General features: G+C 43.1%; 2 non-coding genes across 2 annotated transcripts; one reads left to right on the plus strand and one right to left on the minus strand.

Moving 5' to 3' along the window:
- Positions 1–552: 552 nt before the first annotated feature.
- On the minus strand, positions 553–659 carry LOC120269570. The gene has a single exon (XR_005539219.1). It is a non-coding gene; the product is annotated as a small nucleolar RNA R71 (small nucleolar RNA).
- Positions 660–20,416: 19,757 nt separating this feature from the next.
- On the plus strand, positions 20,417–20,523 carry LOC120269856. The gene has a single exon (XR_005539487.1). It is a non-coding gene; the product is annotated as a small nucleolar RNA R71 (small nucleolar RNA).
- Positions 20,524–22,149: the final 1,626 nt, after the last annotated feature.

Here is a 22,149-nt window from a genome sequence, read left to right on the forward strand (position 1 = left end):
TTTTCTTTCTTTGGGTACAACTCCAGGTTATATAACCTGAGGAAACCCTTCGACATTGGTTGAAGATGATCCGGATATTGGAAGGAGAATTCATAGATGGGGAAAGAAACCTATACAAGAACAGTCAAATGAAGCTGAGATAGAAGGTGAAGGGTCTGATAATATGGCAGAACAGCATGAGTAGCAGAGGACACTCTCAGATTATGGCAAACCCGCAGTTCTTGGCACGCAATCTAGTATTGTGGGACTACCAATCATAGCTCAAAGTTTTAAGCTCAAGCCAGGCATCATGCAGATGTTACAGAAACCGGCATAGTTTAATGGTTTGGCCAATGAGGATCCAAACAATTACATTGAGAACTTCTTGGAAGTGTGCGATATGCTCAAGATTAATGGTGTCACTGATTATGCTATCAAGTTGAGGAAATTCCCATTTTCCTTGAAAGGGAGAGCAAAGCAATGGCTACATTCATTACATATAGCATCAATCACTACTTGGGAGGAGATGGTAGAAGCTTTTCTTGCATGATATTACCCTCCCGGAAAATCTGCAAACTTAGGAATGAAATATCCTTTTTTGTACAAATGGAATTGGAGTCTCTTTTCGAGACATGGGATAGGTTCAAGGATCTTCTACAGAAATGTCCTCAGTGTGGGTTCCCAAAGTGGATGATCATCCAAACCTTCTACAATAGTTTGAACCCAAGCACAAAGCAATTACTTAATGCTGCAGCAGGAGATACCTTAGGAAGTAAGACCGTTGAAAAAGGCCGACATCTTATTGAAGAAATGGTTATGAATAGTTATCAGTGGAAAACACGAGACAAAAAAGAAGGTAGCCGGACTTCATGAGATTGATGCAGTCACATCATTAGCTGCCCAAGTTGAATCATTAAGCAAGAAGTTAGACACTCTAACTTCTCCTAGAGGGGTGCGCAGTGATGAGTTGCACTGGGTGTGGGAGAGGACATGCTCCATCTGATTGTCTAATTTCTATTGGTAGTACCACTTCCGTGGAACAGGTTGAGTTTGTAGGAAATGCAATTAGCGGTTAAGGAAATCTGAAGGAACAATATGCGAGTACCCCACTTTTATCGATTGCCTTTCCTCTCATTTTATTGTACCTCTCTTTCTCATTTTCTTTAGTTTATTTGCATCGATCTTTATCCACACCATCATTGTTTCATTTCCACTTAGTTAAGTAGCAATCTTGGTGTTTCTATTCCTTATTCTGTGTGAATACGATACCCCACTCACCTGGGATTTATTACTTCGACAAACTGACAATGCCCCTTGTATTTGTCCCGCAAGTGCATGGGTTTGTCAAAGTAATAAATATCAGATGAGTGTGTATCGTATCCACAGGGAGTAGGGAATCAAAAATACTTGAATTGTTTCTTAACTAAACGAAAAGTGAATAATAGTTGTGTAACAAGATGTAATGTAAGTAAAAGAGATAAGAGAGAAGGCACAAGTAAAGCGGAGGTAAGGCAATCGATATAAATGGGGTACCCGGATATTGCTCCACTTAGGAAAATTGTTTCAAGTGCAAAAACCCTCTAATATCCTTTCTAATTAATGCATTAATGAGTCGTGGAGATCCTTCAATACATGATCCCAAATCTAAGATCAACCATGCCTAACTCTATACATGTCCTGGAGGAGAAATTGAACAATCTCTCAACCTCGCACTCGTATAGAATTGCAATGAGTTCTATTGATTCCAAGTGATAAATCCTCTTCCTAGATGTAGACCTAACCTTTTGGTCCAGGTGAAAGGTCCCTAGTTACAATTAAGCCCTAGGTGCTAAAATCACTTCAACACTTCACTCCGTTGCCTCTGCAACTAGGCCCCAGTGGAAGGTCATCCCTTAGCCCATTCACTCTACTATAACTTCAAAGAACTCGAGGAAATGGACGTAGGATGAATCACCAGAGGGGAAAGGGGATGCTCGGCTACCTCTCGACTCACCCTCTCAACCCTCTCCAATCTAGCTTTGTCTAACTCTCGTGGTATGTGACTCACTCACAAGGGTTACCAAGGCGAACTCTCAACCCTAGTGTCACTCTAAGGGAGCATTCAATCAATCAAGCATTCAAGATTGAAACTCAAATAAAACATCAATTAATGAAAGCATAATAATAAGGTTTAATAAAACAAATACATCCTAGGGTTTACAAATCCAAGTACCCACTAAGGGGTTTAGCTCTCCATGGAGCTAGTTACAATAAATGAAATTGAATGTAAAAACAAGTAATCCATAGAAAACCCCCTCGGTAGTCATGACGATGGTCTTGTGGAAGCCTCTACTCGTCCAAAGGTCCTTTTATCCGGCCTAGGATACACCTCGCCGGATCGGTGTCGACGAAAACTTTCCCACAAACCTTCTTCCAAACGGAGCACGATGTCAGAGCCATAGAACCTCTCCCAATCCCTAGATTATTCCCATTCAATCCCTAGCCTTTGCCCCCTCTCAAGTTTGGGAAAAGATGGAGAAAAGAATGTTGAAATCGGGGCTGAAATCGGCCTTAAATAGGGCTGGAATCGGTCATCCACACGCCCCTGTGGATTCACTATAAGGCCCGTGGAATTTTCACACGGACGTGGATAATTTCCACATGCCCGTGTGGATTCTCTAGAATTCACTTTTCTTGGCCGGCTGTGAATAGTACCTACTACAATGAATTGCTACCATGCCCTGCTATAATACCTGCCCGAAACACTCCCGAATTCATATTTTCATCGGGGTAACGTAAACGGGCACACATTTACTTCGTAGGTCGCTTTGTTTCTTCAACAACGGCTTCATCTGTGAAGATCTATTAATGCACAAGCCGGGATACTCCAATGGGACTGGCTTTGTGCCTCTCCAAATCATTGTGCTAACTTGAATACACGGAAGTTGGCATACATTCTCACATTTTGAGCCCGACTTATGTCTTCGCGTTTGATCCTTCTCAAGATTTCCTCCAAATGATGCATTCACGATCTACATTGGCTTCTTTCTCTAACATTCGGCTTCAAAGCCCTATATGCATAAAAGTAACATAAATGCACTAATATTAGCGCTAAAACCTGATAAAATTAATGCTCATCATAAGGAAAGGACATTTCGAATTCCTATCACACTAGCACTTATCAAACTCTTCTACACTTAAGCTTTTGCTTGTCCTCAAGCAAAAATTAAAACATTAAGGCATAGATGAAGGAAATATTGGAAATGCTTGGCCTTAGGTTCACCAAAGCATATAAAGATAGTATTCTGCAAATAAGAGAAGTTTCAACATTAAATACGAAAAATCAATGCACTAGCTAAAAACTTAAATCAAAAAGGATACAAACCCGAAATTGTGTAAGTATGTGTAAACTCGCTCAAGTCAACCCTAGGTATACTCCTCAAAGTTCTAAGTAAAAGGGACTTATTTATCTACAAAATGTAATAAAAATTTGAAAATCTGATAGTAGCTTCACACATCCTCTAAGGTAGCCCTTTCCAAAGTGGCCGCTAAGGTGGCTTTCCTACATTTGATTTGGTAGCTCTTTCTACCGGGGTGATAGCTTTCACTCATCCCATGAGATAGCTTTTTCTCTCATTAGGGCATAACTAGTATCCGACTTGGGAGAGTAGCTTCGTACTTCATAGGTGGTAGCTCTTTCCACCCAACAACCACAACTAAACAATGAAACTATTTTTTTATTTTTTTGTTTTGGAAATTATCAAAAGAAACAACTATAACTAGTCCCTTTAATATCAAACTTGAGTTTCGAAAAGAGTTTAAAGAGTGAGTAGCACAACAAGTGTGAATCGGGCAAAACTTCCTTGAAATTCAAGTAAAAACTAGAGCATGAGAACATCCAATGTTAAAAACTCTCCTAACTGCAAGAATACAATCCTTGCAACTAAGGTGAACCGCCATTGGGCATATATAATAATCAAACTAATATAAAAGATATGTACCCACACTTAAGTTGAACATTGTCCCCAATGTACCATGCAAGCACAATAGAAAATAAATCAATCAAGTATAGATGTGAGAGCGGCAATTGAAACAATACTCCCCTGACTCCAAGTGTTGCGTTTGATGGAGATAAATCCTTGATGGTAAAGTTCCAACGGGTTGTGAAGCACACACGACCCAAATTGGCCGTGTCCATGACTGGTTCTCAATTACCATAGTGACAAGACCATCTACACATATACACGAGGGGGTTCAGTAAAGCTCAATAAAACTAAAACAACTCAAGTATATATAGAAGATAAAGCAATGAATACAACTCGAGATAACAAAATAAACTCATAAGGAAAGTCCTTTTTGAGTATACAAGTCCTAAATAAAACCAGAATTAAAGAAAATGAAAAGCGGAGTCAAGTGTCGGTGTCGTCTGGTCTCTCCTCTGCTGCTGATGCTGGTGCTAGATTAACTGGTGCAGGTGGATCAGGAAATGCTGGAGTAGGTGATGGGGGCTGTCGGAGATACCGGGGGTCCGCTAATCAGTAGCTGCTGTTACACGTCGAAATGGGCTACCATCTCGGTATATTACACTGACTGTATCGCCCGAATCTCGATGATCTCAGACCACAGTACACTCACAGTGCTCTCGAGTCTCTCAATACGATCATAGGCTCCTAAAAGGGTAATCGCACCCCCTGAGGTCTCGGTCGCTGTCGGTGCGGAATCCCCCGTTGCATCCCCTCCGCCCTCGGTGCTCTCAGTGGTGGATGTAACCAAAATGTGAACTTCAAGACCATATATGCGCACTACTCCCATCATCTTGAGAGTATCGAGTCCAAGCGGAGAAGGAATAACTGTCTTTTTAGTATCCCGAAGAGCATCCACGAGGCCCATCCCAAGAATAAGTTTAGTGATGTAAGGACTAGCAAATAATACTCCCACTCTCCCATTCTGGCCCTGGTATCGCAGATAGTTGACCACAACGTGCCCCAAGTAAATCGGCATAGTCCGGACCATGGAATACAAATAAAGTAACCCTTGCCGGCTCAAAACACCCGTGTTGTCGCCTTGGCTATCCACAGATCTGCTAAAGACGGCGAATAAATACCTGTAGCTCAGCCGGGACAAACATGTAGCCTTGGACACTCTCGATTCATACTGCCCTTGTCCGCACAAGGCTTGGTAAGCGTGCCTTGGAGTCAAGGTGCAAGGGTAATCTATCGGCAAATGTCCATACTCCTCACTATCAATATATGTCTCCTTATACAAGCCCATACTTATCGAAAACTCGGTGACACTCATAGTAAAATGACGTCCAAATAGTCTGAACTGTATGACATCTGTAATGTCAAATCTCCCATATGGCTGCTTGAACTCAAAAGATGCCAATACTTAAAGTGTCAGCGGCGGATAACTGTCTCTCGTATCTACAATAATCTCCTTCAGCTTCCGACGGCCATCAGCATGTCAATCTCACTAGCCAACTCATCACCTCACTGGACCTCACTCAGCACACTCAGGTCCACGAATCGGGATTGTCCGAACCTAAGTCCCGATAGAAGCTCGAATCGAGCTTGATGCTCAGGGTTCGAGAATTCAATATGGGCCAACTCAAGTGAAGTCTCTCTAGGACGCTTACCCCCTTGCTTCTTCGAGCGCGGTGACATACCTGTGATGAATGATGATGAAAACGATCAAAAAAGCTTAGAAATCCATACTGTAGAATTCCACACGGGTATGTGGAAATTACCCATGCCTGTGTGGATCTGCGGGGTGTGAAATATGCACAGTTGCATGTTAATGCTCCAAAATTACAACTTAAAACCACGGTAAACCGCTTCCTAAACATGTATAAACTATTATAAAGTGAAAATTGCATGCAACTCAAGACTTTCGATCTATTAAAAATAAAAATTGGCGATGAAGAAAGGGTAAAAGGATGTACTGATATGTATGAAAACTTCAGATTCGGCGTAGAAATTGATTGGACATGTATACATATTCAAATCCTACCCTATTATTCAAAATACACCAGCGAAAAACATGAGAAACTAGCTCGAATGACCAAATCTTCGCCAAATCCACATGAAAACACACGATGACATTAAGAGTCCACAATAAAATCACAGCAAAAGCAACTAAAAATCAAGACACCAACACTCAACACCTTATTTATGCAAAACACTAAGCTAACAACTAAGAAAACAGTAAGTAAACACTTGGGTTGCCTCCCAAGAAGCGCTTGTTTAGCGTCACTAACCTTGACGTACCTTATCTTACCTCACAGGGGGGGGTTCATAAATGAAGGTTGCCCTGTTACCCATAGCTTGAAAGCATGAGTCCGCCAATGCCATTTCTTCAGCCAAATTGCAAATGTTGCATAGAAGGAAGAAGCTTCCTGGGTCTTTCTTCTTGTTCGGCATATTCTTTTGCAAGACCGCCGAGCAAGAAGCATCTAGAATTACAGAGGCACTCTCCTCCAATTTCCTTTTGTTGGTCAACAAGTCTTTCAAGAACTTTGCAAGCATTTGGGACAATGCCTCAACAAAGGGAATGTTGATGTGGAGTTTCTTGAACAAACTCAGGAAGTTCTTGTACTGTTCATCCCCTTGGTCATTCTTCAATCTAGAGGGATAAGAGATTCTTGGCTTGAAAGGTGGGGGTGCCACCTCCTTCTCTTTGCTTGCTCCCTTCTCAACCTCTATGACCTCGGCTGCGTCCACATTGGGCTAATTGTGTATTATTTGCTTCGTAGGGCATGAAACTGCCATGGAAGACACTGAGATACGATTTTGGCACTAGGAAAATTTTTGAGCCAAGAATTGATTCAAGGCATAGTGCCTCATCAATGAGGAGCTCATTGACCCCGGGATGAACACTGTAGATAGAGAAGAGAAGTATTTATTTGACGGCATACTGCCTCAATGAGGAGCTCATTGACCCAGTATGGACACTGTTATAAGAGAAAAATGGGTATTTCCTTGATTCATACTGCCTCAATGACCCTCTCATTGACCCAATATGGAATTGGTATGGAAGGCTTTTGGGGGAGTTTTTGAGCCTCATTTTATGCCTCATACGGCCTCCATTGGGGGAGTATGCTTGGGGGATATAAGAGACGATTTGGAGGATTTCTTGGGGACTTTTGGCAGCCAACACTTGGGAGGAAGAAGGAGGAGAACGAAGACATTTTTAGAGATTTTGGCTTGAGGCTTGGAGGTGATCAAGAGCTTGAACTTCAAGTGGAGAGCTTCATCATCAAGGGAGGAGGAGCATTCGGCATTCATTGGGCTAGAGGAAGTGTCATTCGGCCGCCATTGTTCTTCTTCATCATCATTCGGACTAGGGAGTTCCTCTTATGCACTTTTTTTGTGTTTTTCTTGAGTTTGTTATGTTTGTTTGTATGATGGCACACTAGACCCCCAAGGCCACCGTATGTAGGTGAACCTTGGGGGGTTCATCATGTATTTTGGATGCTAAACTTTTATTTGAAATACATTTGGGTTGATTAATATCTTAGCTCATTGTTCTTCATGTCTAGAACTATAAAATGGAGAGATCCTTAGTTCTTTGTTGAGTTGTACGTGTAGATGTGACCTACTCACATGTACTAGATCATTAATGAGCTAGAAGGGGTATTCTTGGATCGACATGCCAAGAAATTGGATGTCGGTAGCCCCTCCAAATCTTAAGGATAGACTTAGGGTAAGTGTGTCCTTATTGCAGGATTTCCCTACACTTAATGCGATCATAGGAATGTGATTAGGGAGAGATCTTTATTGATATTCTTATGGGATTAGGGTTCAATCACCGAGAAATTGGGATTGGACTAGTCTTGAGATCCTTCGGTATAAATCACCTTTGCTTTTCTATTAGTGTACATCCGTATATTATGCTGACCCCTCAAGTGGATCCTCATCCCTAGGCATCTCTGTATTTCATTGTTGTTCTTGTGATCTCCTGTGCTGCTTATAGTTTTTATTCTTGCAAGTTGTTTATATTATTGCACTTGTTAGAATAGTAAATCATGCTTAAGTTGTAAGGTTAGATAATAGGTAATGGAGGAGTAATAGGAGCTCCTTAGCCCCGTGGAATACGACCCTTGTGTAACTCACAGGGTATTACTTGCCCTGCATGTACACTTGCGGGTGAGCATCAATCAAAACTCCCTAGTGAGACGAAAAAATATTGAGTCACCCGAGGTCGTGAAGGTTGTGGAAAGAGACAAAGAGAAGGAGATGGGACCCCCACCTTAAAAGCCAAGAATCCCTTATCCTTTGAGATTGAAGAACGACCAAAATGATGAGTAATACAAGAAGTTCTTGGGTCTATTCAAGCAGTTGCATATTAATGTCCCGTTTGTGGAGGCTTTGTCTCAAATGCCTCATTATGCAAAGTTTCTTAAAGAACTTTTGACCCACAAGACAAAGTTGGAGTAGAGTGCATCTGTGATATTAGACACTTCATACTCGGCGGTGTTACTAAAGAATATGCCGAACATGAAGAAAGACCCTGGAAGCTTCATCATCCCATGTAACATTGACAATTTGGATGAAGAGAAGGCATTGGCGGATTCAGGGTCTAGTGACAACACCCCTTGCGTGTGACCCGCAAGTGCATGGGTTTGTCGAGTAATAAATCGTAGGTGAGTGGGGTATCATATCCACAAGGAGTAGGAAGTAAAAATGCTTGAATTGCTACTTAACCACGTGAAAGTGAACAATGATAGTATTGATAAAATGTAATGAAAACAAAGATAAAAAGAAACAAGAATGAGAGGCAAAAGTAAGTGAGAGGTAAGGCAATCGATAAAAGTGGGGCTCGGGCAATGATCCCCCTAGGATTAATGTTTCAAGTGCAAGACAAACTATTATACTTTCTATTTCTAATCAATGCTCAATGAGTCATGGAAATCACACGGTTCCAAATCTAAGGTCAACCGTGACTAACTCTACACTATGTCCCGGTGGAGAAATCGCTCAGTCTCAACACCTCACACTGTGTAAAGTTGCATGGAGTTCTATTGAATCCAAGTGATAAACACTCTTCCTATGTATAGACCTAACCCTTTGGTTTAGGCGAAAGGCCTCTAGTCACATCTAAACCACAGACACTAGAGTCACTACAATGCTTCACTCTGTTGCTCGTGCAACAAAGCCCCAGCGGAGTTTATCCTCTAGAACTTCACTCTATTGTAACCACAAAGAACTCAAGGAAATGGAGGTAGGATAAATTACATTGGAGGGTAAAAGGGATGCTCAGCTACATCTCGACTCACCATCTCAACTCTTTCCAATCAAGTAATGTCTAACCCTCGTAGAGTGTCACTTATCTACAATGGTTACCAAGATGGACTCTCAACCCTAGTGTCACTCTAGGGGAGAAATCATTTCACAAGCACTCAATATTGGAACTCAATTGAAACATCAATTAAGAAAAGCATAATAAAATATCAATGAAACAATAGCATCCTAGGGTTTACAAAATCAAAGTACCCACTAGGGGGTTTCGCTCTCCTTGGAGCACAATACAATCAACAATGAAATCGAAAGTAAAAAAAAGTGTTCCACAAGAAAAACCCCCTCAGTAGTCGTGTCGATGGTCTTGTGGAGTAGCCAAGTCTTCTCAAAGGGTCCCCTTGTCCGGCCTAAGGCACACCTCACAGGATCTATGCTGAAGAAAACTCCCCCAATAACCTTCTTCCAAGTGAATCGCGGTTTCGGATCCTTCAAACCACTCCAAAGACTTGCCAAAAGCTTCTCCAAACCGCAGTCGACAGCCTCCCAAATGATGGAGAAAAGTGGAAGAGAAGAGGGGAAAAAGATTCCCAAAATCGGGCTAAATCGCGGCTTAATTAGGGCCTGGATCGGCCATCACACGCCCTTGTGAATCTTCCACACGAGCCTGTGAAAATTCCACACGAGCGTGGGGAATTTCCACACGCCCGTGTGGATTCTCTGGAAATCCTATTTTTCGGGCGGCTGTGAACAGTAACGGATACAATACTTGCTGCAGTGTTTCGCTACACTAACCTGCTACAATACTTGGCCAAAATACTCCCAATTCCACACTTTTCATTGAGACAACATAAACGGGTACACGTTTATGCCATAGATCGCAACTCTTCGTCAATCAACGGCTTCGTTGGTGAAGATGTTGTTATCAATGCACAAGTCGGGATACACAAATGTGACTGCCTTTGTGCCCCTCGAACTCATTGTGATAACTTGAATTCATGGAGGTTGACACACATTCACGTATCCTAGAGGCTCACTTGTTTCTTCGCGTTTGTTCTTTCCAAGATTTCACCAAATAATGCGTTTACGATCTACTTTTGGTTTCTTTGCTCAATACTTAGCTTCACGACCCTATATGCACAAAAGAACACAAATAAAAATGTATTAGGGCTGATGAATTTCGTGATGGTGAGGCTGGTGTGGCCGTAGGGGTCCGATGTCTCTGAACAAATGATGAAGCAACGTCTCGCTCAAGAATCTGCTGTATGTATCAAAACGTGCCATAAAACCTGTGTACTACGCAGCTTGTGTGGCCCGGACCTTAGCAATCTCTGTCCGTAGCAAACCCACCGCAGTCTCGAGCCTCTCAAAATGATCATAGGCTCGAGACGGTGAAAACATGGTTATTGGGGGCACTTGCACGTCCCTGTGTATTCTCGGGATGGAAGAAAGCTCCTCCACAGAGATCTACACATGCGTGCGGAAATCACCCACGCCCGTGTGTTTATCACAGGGTCATCCACAGGGGCGAGTCCACTCCCCTGTGTCTTCTCGGGAAAAATCTCTAAATCTCTCCAGGTTGATACACGCTCGTGTGTAAATTACCCACGGGTTGTGCCTTCTTTAGATGAGCTCTCAGTAGAGACCCACAGGCGTGTGAAAATTCCACACACCCGTGCGTTTTCTCTGGATGCCATAAGGAAACTGCATGCTTTGCAGAAAATTCATGCACATACAAAAACACTCAGAGCCTGCTTCTAGCATGCAAAATATACCAGAGAAAAGCACACATGCTCAAAAGACCAACAATTTCACCATAGACATTTAAGCACACGATAACACCAACTCATCCACAAAAGAATCACAGTGATGCATCAAAATATATAGACACCAACACTCAACATCTTATTCATGCATACACTAAACTAAAAACTAATAAAACAGTAAATGCTTGGGTTGCCTCCCAAGAAGCACTTGTTTAACGCCAGTTAGCTTGACGTACCTTTTCTTACCTCACGGGGGCTCATAGATAAAGGTTTTCCTCTTACCCACTTAGCTTGACGTACCTTGTTCAGTTCTTGCACATCCCCAACAGTCCTGGAGCAATTCTTGTGGCGTCTCCTCGCCCGCTTCATCTTTTGGAGTACCTTCTTCATGATCCCCAAAGTAGAAGGTACTTTTTCTTCTAGACCAAGCATCATTACTTCTTCGCTATCCACCTCTTGGTCTAGTAACCCCTTGTATGGGTACGGATTTAATATTTCTTGCACATATACATCAATTTGTTCATCAGTAGTGTCAAGAAAATATAAAGTATCATAAAATCAAGAGAATGTCGCATGGCTTCGGTGAAGCGGTATGTGAACTTGTCATCTCCAACCCTCATTGTCAACATCCCGCCGTCCATGTCTATCAATGCCTTGGAAGTGCGCAAGAATGGCCTCCCAAGTATCAAAGGAACATCTGCATCCTCATCGACATTCAACATTACGAAATCTACAGGAAATATGTACTTATCCACCTTGACAAGCACGTCTTCAATGATGCCCCTTGGATGCGTCACCATCCGGTCCGCCAATTGCAAAGTCATCTGAGTGGGCCTAGGCTCTTCCAAACCTAACTTTTGAAAGAAAGAGTATCGCAAGACATTGATTACTGGCCCCTGAGTCTGGCAATACCATTTCTTTACCCAAGTTGCCAATGTTGCACGCGAAAATGAAGCTTCCTGGGTCTTTTTTCTTGTTCGGCATATTCTTTTGCAAGACCGCTGAACAATAGCATCTAAGATCACCGATGCACTCTCTTCCAACTTCCTCTTGTTGGTCAATAAATCTTTCAAGAACTTAGCATACTGACGCATTTGAGACAATGGCTACACAGAAGTAATGTTGATGTGCAATTCCTTGAATAGACAAAAGAAATTTTTTTATTGCTCATCATTTTGATCATTCTTCAATCTAGACAGATAAGGGATTCTTGGCTTGTAAGGTGGGGGTTCCACCTCCTTCTCCTTAGTTGCTTCCTTCTCAACCTCTACGACCTCCGATGCTTCAACATTGGACTTATCGCTTGGAAACCGACCTTCATCCTCACAACCACTTCTCAAAGTGATTGCCTTCACATGCTCTCGTGGGTTGGTTTTGGTGTTACTCGGTAAGCTTCCTTGTGGTCACTCTGATAGAGACTTCACGATTTGCTTTGTGGTATCTTCGATAGAGAGTTCGTGATTTGCCCCACTTGATTTTCTAGGTTGTGCAATGAAACGATGTGGTTGCGAAGTGTAGCCTCGGCCTATCGATAAACTGTATCCGATAATTGCACAAATTAGGTCAAGGCTTTATCTAAGTCGGTCATTTGTATCTTCAAACATGAAACTCTATTTTCCATGTTCGGGGCTTGTTGTTGTTGTTGGAAACCCGGTTGTTCTATGGTCTTTTGCTGCCCTTGGTTACTCCATGTGAAATTTGGGTGATTCCTCCACCCCTTGTTGTAGGTGTTGCTATAAGGATTGCCTTGGTTTCTCATTGCATTACCCACATAGTCAACTTACTCAACGGATAAAGTACCACCAATGGCCATCGAGCAATCGGATGGGGCATGTCTGCCCCCGCATCCATCACAATTCGTTACGGCCGCCAATCTTGGAGAAGTTAGAGTGTCTAACTATCAACGCCCTTGTGTATGTACCGCAAGTGCACAAGTTTGTCAAAGTAATAAATCCCAGATGAGTGGATATCGTATCCACAGAGAGTAGGGAATAAAAACACTTAAATTGTTTCTTAACTAAGCGAAGAGTGAATAATAGTTGTGTGACAAGATGTAATGTAACAAAAGTAAAAGAGACAAAAAAGAGAGCACAAGTAAAGGGGAGGTAAGACAATCAATATAAATGGGGTACTTGGATATTGTTCCGCCTAGACAATTTTTCAAGTGCCAAACCCTCTATTATGTTTTCTAACTAATGCATTATTGAGTCATGGAGATCCTTCAATACATGATCCCAAATCTAAGGCCAACCATGCCTAACTCTATAAATGTCTAGGAGGAGAAATTGAACATCTCTCAACCTCGCACTCGTATAAAATCGCAAATGAGTTCTAGGGATTCAAAGTGATAAATCCTCTTCCTAGATGTAGACCTCACCTTTTGGTCCAGGTGGAAGGTCCCTGGTCACAATTAAGCCTTAGGTGCTAAAATTACTTCAACGCTTTACTCCGTTGCCTCTGCAACTAAGCTCCAGCGGAAGGTCATCCCTTAGCCCATTCACTCTACTATGACCGCAAAGAACTCTAGGAAATGGAGGTAGGATAAATCACACCGGAAGGGAAAGGGGACACTCCGCTACCTCTCGACTGACCCTCTCTACCCTCTCCAATCTAGCTTTGTTTAACTCTCGTGGTGTCACTCACTAACAAAGGTTACCAAGGTGAACTCTCAACCCTAGTATCACTCTAAGGGAGCGTTCAATCAATCAAGCATTCAAGATTGGAACCCAAATAAAACATCAATTAATGAAAGCATAATAACAAGGTTTAATGAAACAAATACATCCTAGGGTTCAAAAATCCAAGTACCCACTAAGGGGTTTAGCTCTCCATTGAGCTAGTTATAATCAATGAAATCGAATGTAAAAACAAGTAATCCAAAGAAAAACCCCCTTGATAGTCGTGACGATGGTCTTGTGGAGAAGCCTCTACTCGTCCAAGGGTCCCTTTGTTTGGCCTAGGATACACCTCACCGGATTGGTGACGACGAAAGCTCTACCACTAACCTTCTTCCAAATGGAGCACGATGTCGGACAAGCAGAACCTCTCCCAATCACTAGCCAATACCTCTCAAAACCCAAGTCACCGTCCTCATTCAAGTTTGGGAAAAAATACAGAAAAGAATGCTGAAATCGGCCTTAAATAGGGCTGGAATCGGGAATCCACACACCCCTGTGGATTCACAACACGGGCCTATGGAATTAACGCACGGGCATGTGGAATTCATATTTAAGGCCGACTACGAGCAGTACCTGCTACAGTACCAGCCTGAAATACTCCCGAATCCATATTCTCATTGAGGTAACGGAAACATGCACATGTTTACGTCGTATATCGCTTTGCTTCTTGTGCCCCTCTGAATCATTGTGCCTTTGTGCCCCTCTAAATCATTGTGCTGACTTGAGTACAAGGAGGTTGGCACACATTCTCGAATCTTGAACCTGACTTATGTTTTCGCATTTGATCCTTCTTAAGATTTCCTCCAAATGGTGCATTCACGATCTACATTGGCTTCTTTCTCTAACATTCAGCTTTACAATCCTGTATGCATGAAAGTAATAGAAATGCACATAAATTAGCGCTAAAACCTGATAAAAGTAATGCTCATCATAAGGAAAGAGCACTTCGTATTCTTACCACACAAGCACTTATCGTGTAAGGTGGCTTTCACACTTTTGAGGTGGTAGCTTAAGATTTTGCTTGCCCTGAAGCAAAAATTAAAATATTAAGGCATAAATGAAGGAAATATTGGAAGTGTTTGGCCTTAGGTTCACCAAAGCATACAAAAGAGAGCATTCTACAAGTAAGGGAAGTTTCAACGTTAAATACAAAAAAATTAATGCTCTAGTTAAAAACTTGAATCAAAAAGGACAACAAACCCGAAAATCGTGTAAGGTGGCTTTCACACTTTTGAGGTGGTAGCTTTTTCACCGGGGTGGTAGCTTTCACTCATCCCATGAGATAGCTCTTTTTCTCATTAGGGCATAACTAGTATCCGATCCGACTTATGAGAGTAGCTTCATTCTTCATAGGTGGTAGGTCTTTCCACCCAACAAACACAACTAAACAATGAAACTATTTTGTTCTTTCTTTTCCTTTTTCCATTTTTTTCAAAATTAATAAAAGAAAGAGCTATAAACTATCCCTTTAATATCAAACTTGATTTTCCAAACGAGTTTAAAGAGTGAGCAGTGCCAAGAGTGTAAATCGTGTAAAAATTCCTAAAAATTCAAATAAAAACTAGAGCATGAGAACATTTAATGTTAAAAATTCTCCTAAAACCAAGAATACAATCATTGCAACTAAGGTTAACTTCCACTGGCTATATGAGCATCGATAACAATCAAACTAATACAAAAGATATGTACACTATGAACCCCCAACATCACTTAAGTTGTACATTATTCCCAATGTACCATGCAAGCACAATAGAAAAATAAATCAATCAAGTATAGATATGAGAGTGGCAACTGAAACAATACTCCCCTGACACCAAGTGTTGTGTTTAATTGAGATAAATCCTTTCTAAGTATACAAGTCCAAAATAACATGCGAGTGCAAAGAAATGAAAAATGAAGTCAAGTGTCGGGTCATCACCGTTAGCTCACTGCTGACGTCTGGTGCTAGATCAAAGGGGTGCTGGTGGGGGTGGTGATGGTGATGCTAGAGGAGCCTGAGGAGTCCGTGGTCGCAGAACAAATGATGAGGCAATGTGTTGCCCAGACCTCTGTTATCTCTGCTCGGACCTCAGCAATCTTGGCCCTCCCAACACCACTTAAGTTGTACATTATTCCCAATGTACCATGCAAGCACAATAGAAAATAAATCAATCAAGTATAGATATGAGAGTGGCAACTGAAACAATACTCCCCTGACACCAAGTGTTGTGTTTAATGGAGATAAATCCTTTCTAAGTATACAAGTCCAAAATAACATGCGAGTGCAAAGAAATGAAAAATGAAGTCAAGTGTCAGCGTCATCAACTGTTAGCTCTGCTGCTGATGCTGGTGCTAGACCAAAGGGGTGCTGGCGGGGGTGGTGATGGTGATGCTGGAGGAGCCTGAGGAGTCCGTGGTCGCAGAACAAATGATGAGGCAATGTGTTGCCCAGACCTCTGTTATCTCTGCTCGGACCTCAGCAATCTTGGTCCCACAGCACTCTCGAGCCTCTCAAAACGATCATGGGCTCGAGATGGGGAAAACATGTGCACCAGGGGCGGATCTTGTGCTGCAGGAGGTGCCTCGGTCTCCATCTGTGACGGCTGAGGCTCAGGATTGGGCTAAGAAGCCTCGGCATCATCTTCATCTCCCTCTACTACCTCGGGGATAGGTGTAATCAACGCATAAACTCCAGACTCCATGCGAACCATCCGCATCAATCCCATCGTCTCTATGCCCAGAGAAGTGGGTACAGTCCTCTCCTCAGTCAGCCCTTCTGATCGCTTCAAGTAGACCCATACCGACGACTAGCCTCGTAATGTAGGGACCAGTGAATATGGCACCAATCCTGGTATAATGTCCCTGATGTCGAAGATACTCTGCCAGAATATGTCCCAGATGTATCGGTGTGCTCTATACCATCGAATATAAGTATAATAGCTCCTGTCGGCTGAGCACACCAGTACTATCGCCACGACCGTTCACTGAGCTACTCAAAACGGCATGAATGTATCTGTAGCTCGGTCGGGAGAGACAGGTGGCCTTGAAAACCCCGGGCTCATACTGCCCATGTCCACACAACGCACTTTAGGTACACTGTAGCTGCATAATATAGCTCATACTCCTCTGTCTTTGTGTCCCGAGATAATCCATGGGCAACTACTCATACTCCTCTGTCTTTGTGTATGCTGCATCATATAGCTCCATCAAGATAGAAAACTGAGTCACGCTCAAGCTATGATACTGTCCGAGGGCTCGAAATTGTACAGCACCGATGCTATCAAAAGTAGAATAGCGATCGAACTCGAATGATGCTTAGGACCTCGAGCACCAATATGCAGATGGTGGGGTCTCTAATCGACAATAAACGGCCCCAGCTGCCAACTTCCAGCATGTCATCTACCTCCTCCACCATTGCACCTGCCATCTAAATCTCCCGCAAAGCATTGATGTCGGGAAAACCCGTCTGGTTAAATCGTAGCCTTGACACCTCTTAAAGCGACCTTGATGCTCGAGAATCGTGAAATCCATGTTGTCGAACTCAGGAGATGGCTCTCGGGGCCGTAAAACATCCTGCTTCATTGAACGGGGGGCCATAACTGCAAGAATTACAAAATAAATCATTCAAATTCGCTCAAAGGAATAATGCTGCTTAAATCCACACGGTCGTTTGGAATTTCCACACGCCCGTGTGGATCCACATGGCGTCAAAACCGCACGGCCGCGCCTCAAAAATCCAAGAAGACACCATTTAATTGTTTCTAACTTCGTTCTAAGCATGCAATACCCCTCTAATTATAGAAACGAAGCAACATTAACCAGTTTCATTGATTAACATCAAGAATTGATGAAGAAAAACAAGAAATAGGGCTTGCCGATGAGTTGAACTTGAAAACTTTGATTCGACCGGAAAACGAATTGAAAATCCCTCCAAATGGGTAGCACGAAGTCGGGAAAGAGTGCAAGTGTGCTCTCAGATCAATGAGGAGTGTGAAAATTAAGAGAAATGATGAGACTTTAAAAAGAACTCGCGGCTCTTAACGTTCTGTTCATCACTCACAGGGTCAAACGCCTCCACACGGGCGTGCAAAAAATATCCACACCCGTGCGCCCGACCCATAGGAGCAGTCACATGCCCCTGTGGCTTCTCTATACAACCGAGAAAAATCACTAAGTATTTCACACGCCGGTGCAGAAATTCCGCACAGGCGTGCACATTCACAGATCCAACTCACAGGGGCAAGTGCACGCCACTCTGTCTTCTCGGGATGGAGGAGAGCTCTTCTGCAGAGATCCACACGGACGTGCGGGAAGTACCTCCACCCGTGCGTGTGTCACAGGTTAGCCAACGGGGGTGAGTCCACGGCATTGTGTGCTCTCGGGAAAAATTGCTAAGTCTCTGCAGGAAGACGCACGCCCGTGCGGAAATTTCCCACGGGCGTGCGAAACTCACAAGGCCATTCACAGGGGCAAGTTCACGCCCCTGTGCCTTCTCTGGATGAGCTCTCAGCAGAGACCCAGGGCGTGTGGGAATTCCACACGCCCGTGCGTTTTCTCTGGATGCCTTAGAAAACTCTGCAGGCTCTTCAGAAAATTCCTGACCACATAGATACACTCAGAGCCTAGTATGCAAAATACCAGAGAAAAACACGAAACATGCTCAAAAGACCAACCAACTTCCCCAAACACATTAAAAACATACGTAAGCACCAAAAATCCATGGAAAACTCACAACAATAGCATTGAAAACATATAGACACCAACACTCGACACCTTATTCATGCAAACACTACTAAACACTAGAAAAACAATAAATGCTTGGGTTACCACCAAAGAAGCACTTGTTTAACGTCACTAAGCTTGACGTACCTTATCTTACCTCACGGGGGTTCATAGATGAAGGTTGCCCTCTTACCCATAGCTTGAAAGAATGAAGAGCAAAGTCTCTTCAAGGTATAGGGAGAGTTATCGGGCTTGGTACCACCTACCAATTTTTCATCCAATTTGTTCGGTTCTCGCAGATCCCCAACAGCCTTGGGGCATTTCCAGTGGCGTCTCCTTATCCTCTTCATCTTCCGGAGCACCTTCTTCATGATCCCCGGAGTAGATGGTACTTGTTCCTCCAGACCAACCATCATTACTTCTTCATTGTCCACCTCTTGGTCGAACAAACCCTCGTATGGGTCCAGATTGAACATTTCCTGAATGTATTCATCAACAATCTCATCAGTAGTGTCAAGAAAGTAAAGAGTATCATCAAAGACAAGAGAATGTCCCTTGGCTTCGGTGAGGCGGTATGTGAGCTTATCATCTCCAACCATCAGTGTTAACTCCCCACTGTTCATGTCAATTAATGCCTTAGAAGTGCGCAAGAATGGCCTCCCAAGTATCAAAGGAACATCCGCATCCTCATCGACATCCAACACTATAAAGTCAACACGAAAAATGTACTTGTCCACCTTGACAAGCACGTCTTCAATGATGCCCCTCAGATGTCTCACCGTTCGGTCCGCTAATTGCAATGTCATCTGAGTGGGCCTAGGCTTTCCCAAGCCTAGCTTCTGAAAGAAAGTATACGGCATGAAGTTGATACTGGCCCCTAAGTCCGCCAATGCCATTTCTTCACACAAATTGCCAATGTTGCACGGAATGGTGAAGCTTCCCGGGTCTTTCTTCTTGTTTACCATATTCTTTTGCAAAACCGCTGAACAAGAAGCATCTAAGATCACTGAAGCATTGTCCTCCAACTTTTACTTGTTGGTCAACAAGTCCTTCAAGAATTTTGTATACTTAGGCATTTTGGACAATGCCTCAACAAAGGTAATGTTGATGTGGAGTTTCTTAAACAAACTCAGGAACTTCTTGTATGATTCATCACCTTGATCATTCCTCAATCAGAAACAAGGGATTCTTGGCTTAAAAAGTGGGGGTGCCACCTCCTTCTCTTTGCTTGCTCCCTCCTCAACCCCTATGACCTCGGGTGCATCTACATTGGGCTTCTCACTCGGAAGCCTACCCTCAACCTTATGACCACTTCTCAAAGTGATCGCCTTCACATACTCTCTAGGATTGGTTTCGGAATTACTTGTCAAGCTTCCTTGTGGTCTTTCCGATAGAGACTTCACAATTTGGCCCACTTGATTCTCAAGATTGTGCAAAGAAGCGGTGGTTCCGAAGCGTAGCCTCAATTGATTGAAACCTTGTATCTAACGATTGCACAAATCTAGTCAAGGCCTTCACTAAATCGGTCATTCGGGTCTCCAATCCTGAAACTCGGTTCTCCATGTTTGGGGCTTGTTGTTGTTGGAAACGCAGTGGTGCCATGGCCTTTTGTGGTCCTTGGTTGCTCAACGAAAAATTAGGATGACTCTTCCAACCCGGATTGTAGGTGTTGCTATATGGATTACCTTGGTTCCTCATTGCATTACCCACAAAATTGACTTTCTCCATTGAAGATGCATCACCAATAGAGATCAGGCAATCGGATGGAGCATGTCCTCCACCACGCCGGGTGCAAGTAGTCATGGCCGCCACTCTATTAGAACTTAGGAGGTCTAACTTCTTACTCAATGATTCCACCTGAGCCGCTAATGTAGTTACTGCATGTATTTCATGGAGCCCCGCCACCTTTTTCCTTTCCGGTGCATTCCACTGATAACTATTCATGGCCATGTCTTCCACTAACTGTCGGGATTATTTCGGGGTTTTACTCCGCATTGTACCTCTTGCAGCGGCATCTAACAACTGCCTTGTACTCGAATTCAACCCATTATAGAAAGTCTGAATAATCATCCATTTGGGAAATCTGCGCCGTGGGCACCTCCGCAAAAGATCCTTGAAGCGCTCCCATGTCTCAAACATTGACTCTAACTCCATCTGCACAAACGATGATATCTCATTGCAAAGCTTGGCCGACTTCCCCAGAGGAAAGTATCTAGCAAGAAAAGCTTCGACCATCTCGTTCCAAGTCATGATGGAGGCCTTGGGTAAAGAATGTAGCCGCTGCTTGGCTCTTCCCTTGAGAGAGAATGGGAAAGCCCTCAATCTAATAGCATCATCCAATACACCGTTAATCTTCAGCATATCATAAACTTCCAAGAAGTTCTTTATATAGTTGTTCGGATCCTCATCGGCCAAACCATTGAACAGCGCTGACTGCTGAATCATTTGGATGAATGAAGGTTTCAGCTCAAAATTCGGAGCTATAATCGAGGGTCGCACAATGCTTGATTGTGTGCCCAAAACCGAGGGTCTAGCATAATCATAAAGTGTCCTCTGTTGCTCGTTCTGTTCTGCCATATTATCTAACCCTTCAACTTCTATTTTAGCTTGATTGGACGGTTCTTGTACAGGTTCTTTTCCCCTTCTTCTGAGTGTACATTCAAGTTTAGGATCTCCTTCAATCAATATCAAAGTGTTCCCTCGGGTCATAACCTGGAGCTGCACCCAAAAAAAGAAAACAAATCAGAACGATGATAGGAAAAGAAGATGTGAAATAGAATGAATGAATGAATAGCTAAGACCTTGACTCCCCGGCAACGGCGCCAAAACCTTGACAACATCACTTGCGTATGTCCCGCAAGTGCACGGGTTTGACAACGCCACTTGCGTATGGCCTACTACCTCTCAACTCACCCTCTCAACCCTCTCCAATCTAGCTTTGTTTAATACTCGTGGTGTGTCACTCACTCACAAGGGTTACCAAGGTGAACTCTCAACCCTTGTGTCACTCTAAGGTAGCATTCAATCAATCAAGCATTCAAGATTAGAACTCAAATAATACATCCTAGGGTTCACAAATCCAAGTACCCACTAGGAGGTGTAGCTCTCCATGGAGCTAGTTACAATCAATGAAATCAAATATAAAAACAAGTAATTCATAGAGAACCCTTGATAGTCGTGATGATGGTCTTGTGGAGAAGCCTCTACTCGTCCAAGGGTCCCTTTGTCTGGCCTTGGATACACTTCACCGGATCGGTGCCGATGAAAGCTCTCCCACTAACCTTCTTCCAAACGGAGCGCGATGTCAGAGAAGTAGAACCTCTCCCAATCACTAGCCAATCCCTCTCAAAACCCTAGTCGGCGGCCTCAAGTTTGTGAAACAATAGAGAAAAGAATACTGAAATCTGCCTTAAATAGGCTGGAATCGAGAATCCACACACCCCTGTGGATTCACCACACGGGGCTGTAAAATTAACACACGGGGGTGTGGAATTTCCACATACCCGTGTAGATTCTCTGGAAATCACTTTCTTTGGCCAGCTGTGAACAGTACCGGCCCAAAATTATCCCGAATCCATATTCTCATAGAGGTAACGTAAACGAGAACACGTTTACGTCGTAGATCGCTTTGCTTCTTCGATAAACGGCTACATTGGTGGAGATCTTGCTATACATGCACAAGCCAGAATACTTGAATTTGACTGCCTTTGTGCCCTCCAAATCATTGTGCTAACTTGAGTACAATGAGGTTGGCACACATTCTCACATCTTGAACAAGACCTACATGGAGGTTTAGTTCTCCATAGAGCACAA

Source organism: Dioscorea cayenensis, chromosome 9 (assembly GCF_009730915.1).
Source record: "Dioscorea cayenensis subsp. rotundata cultivar TDr96_F1 chromosome 9, TDr96_F1_v2_PseudoChromosome.rev07_lg8_w22 25.fasta, whole genome shotgun sequence".
Taxonomy (NCBI): Eukaryota; Viridiplantae; Streptophyta; class Magnoliopsida; order Dioscoreales; family Dioscoreaceae; genus Dioscorea; species Dioscorea cayenensis.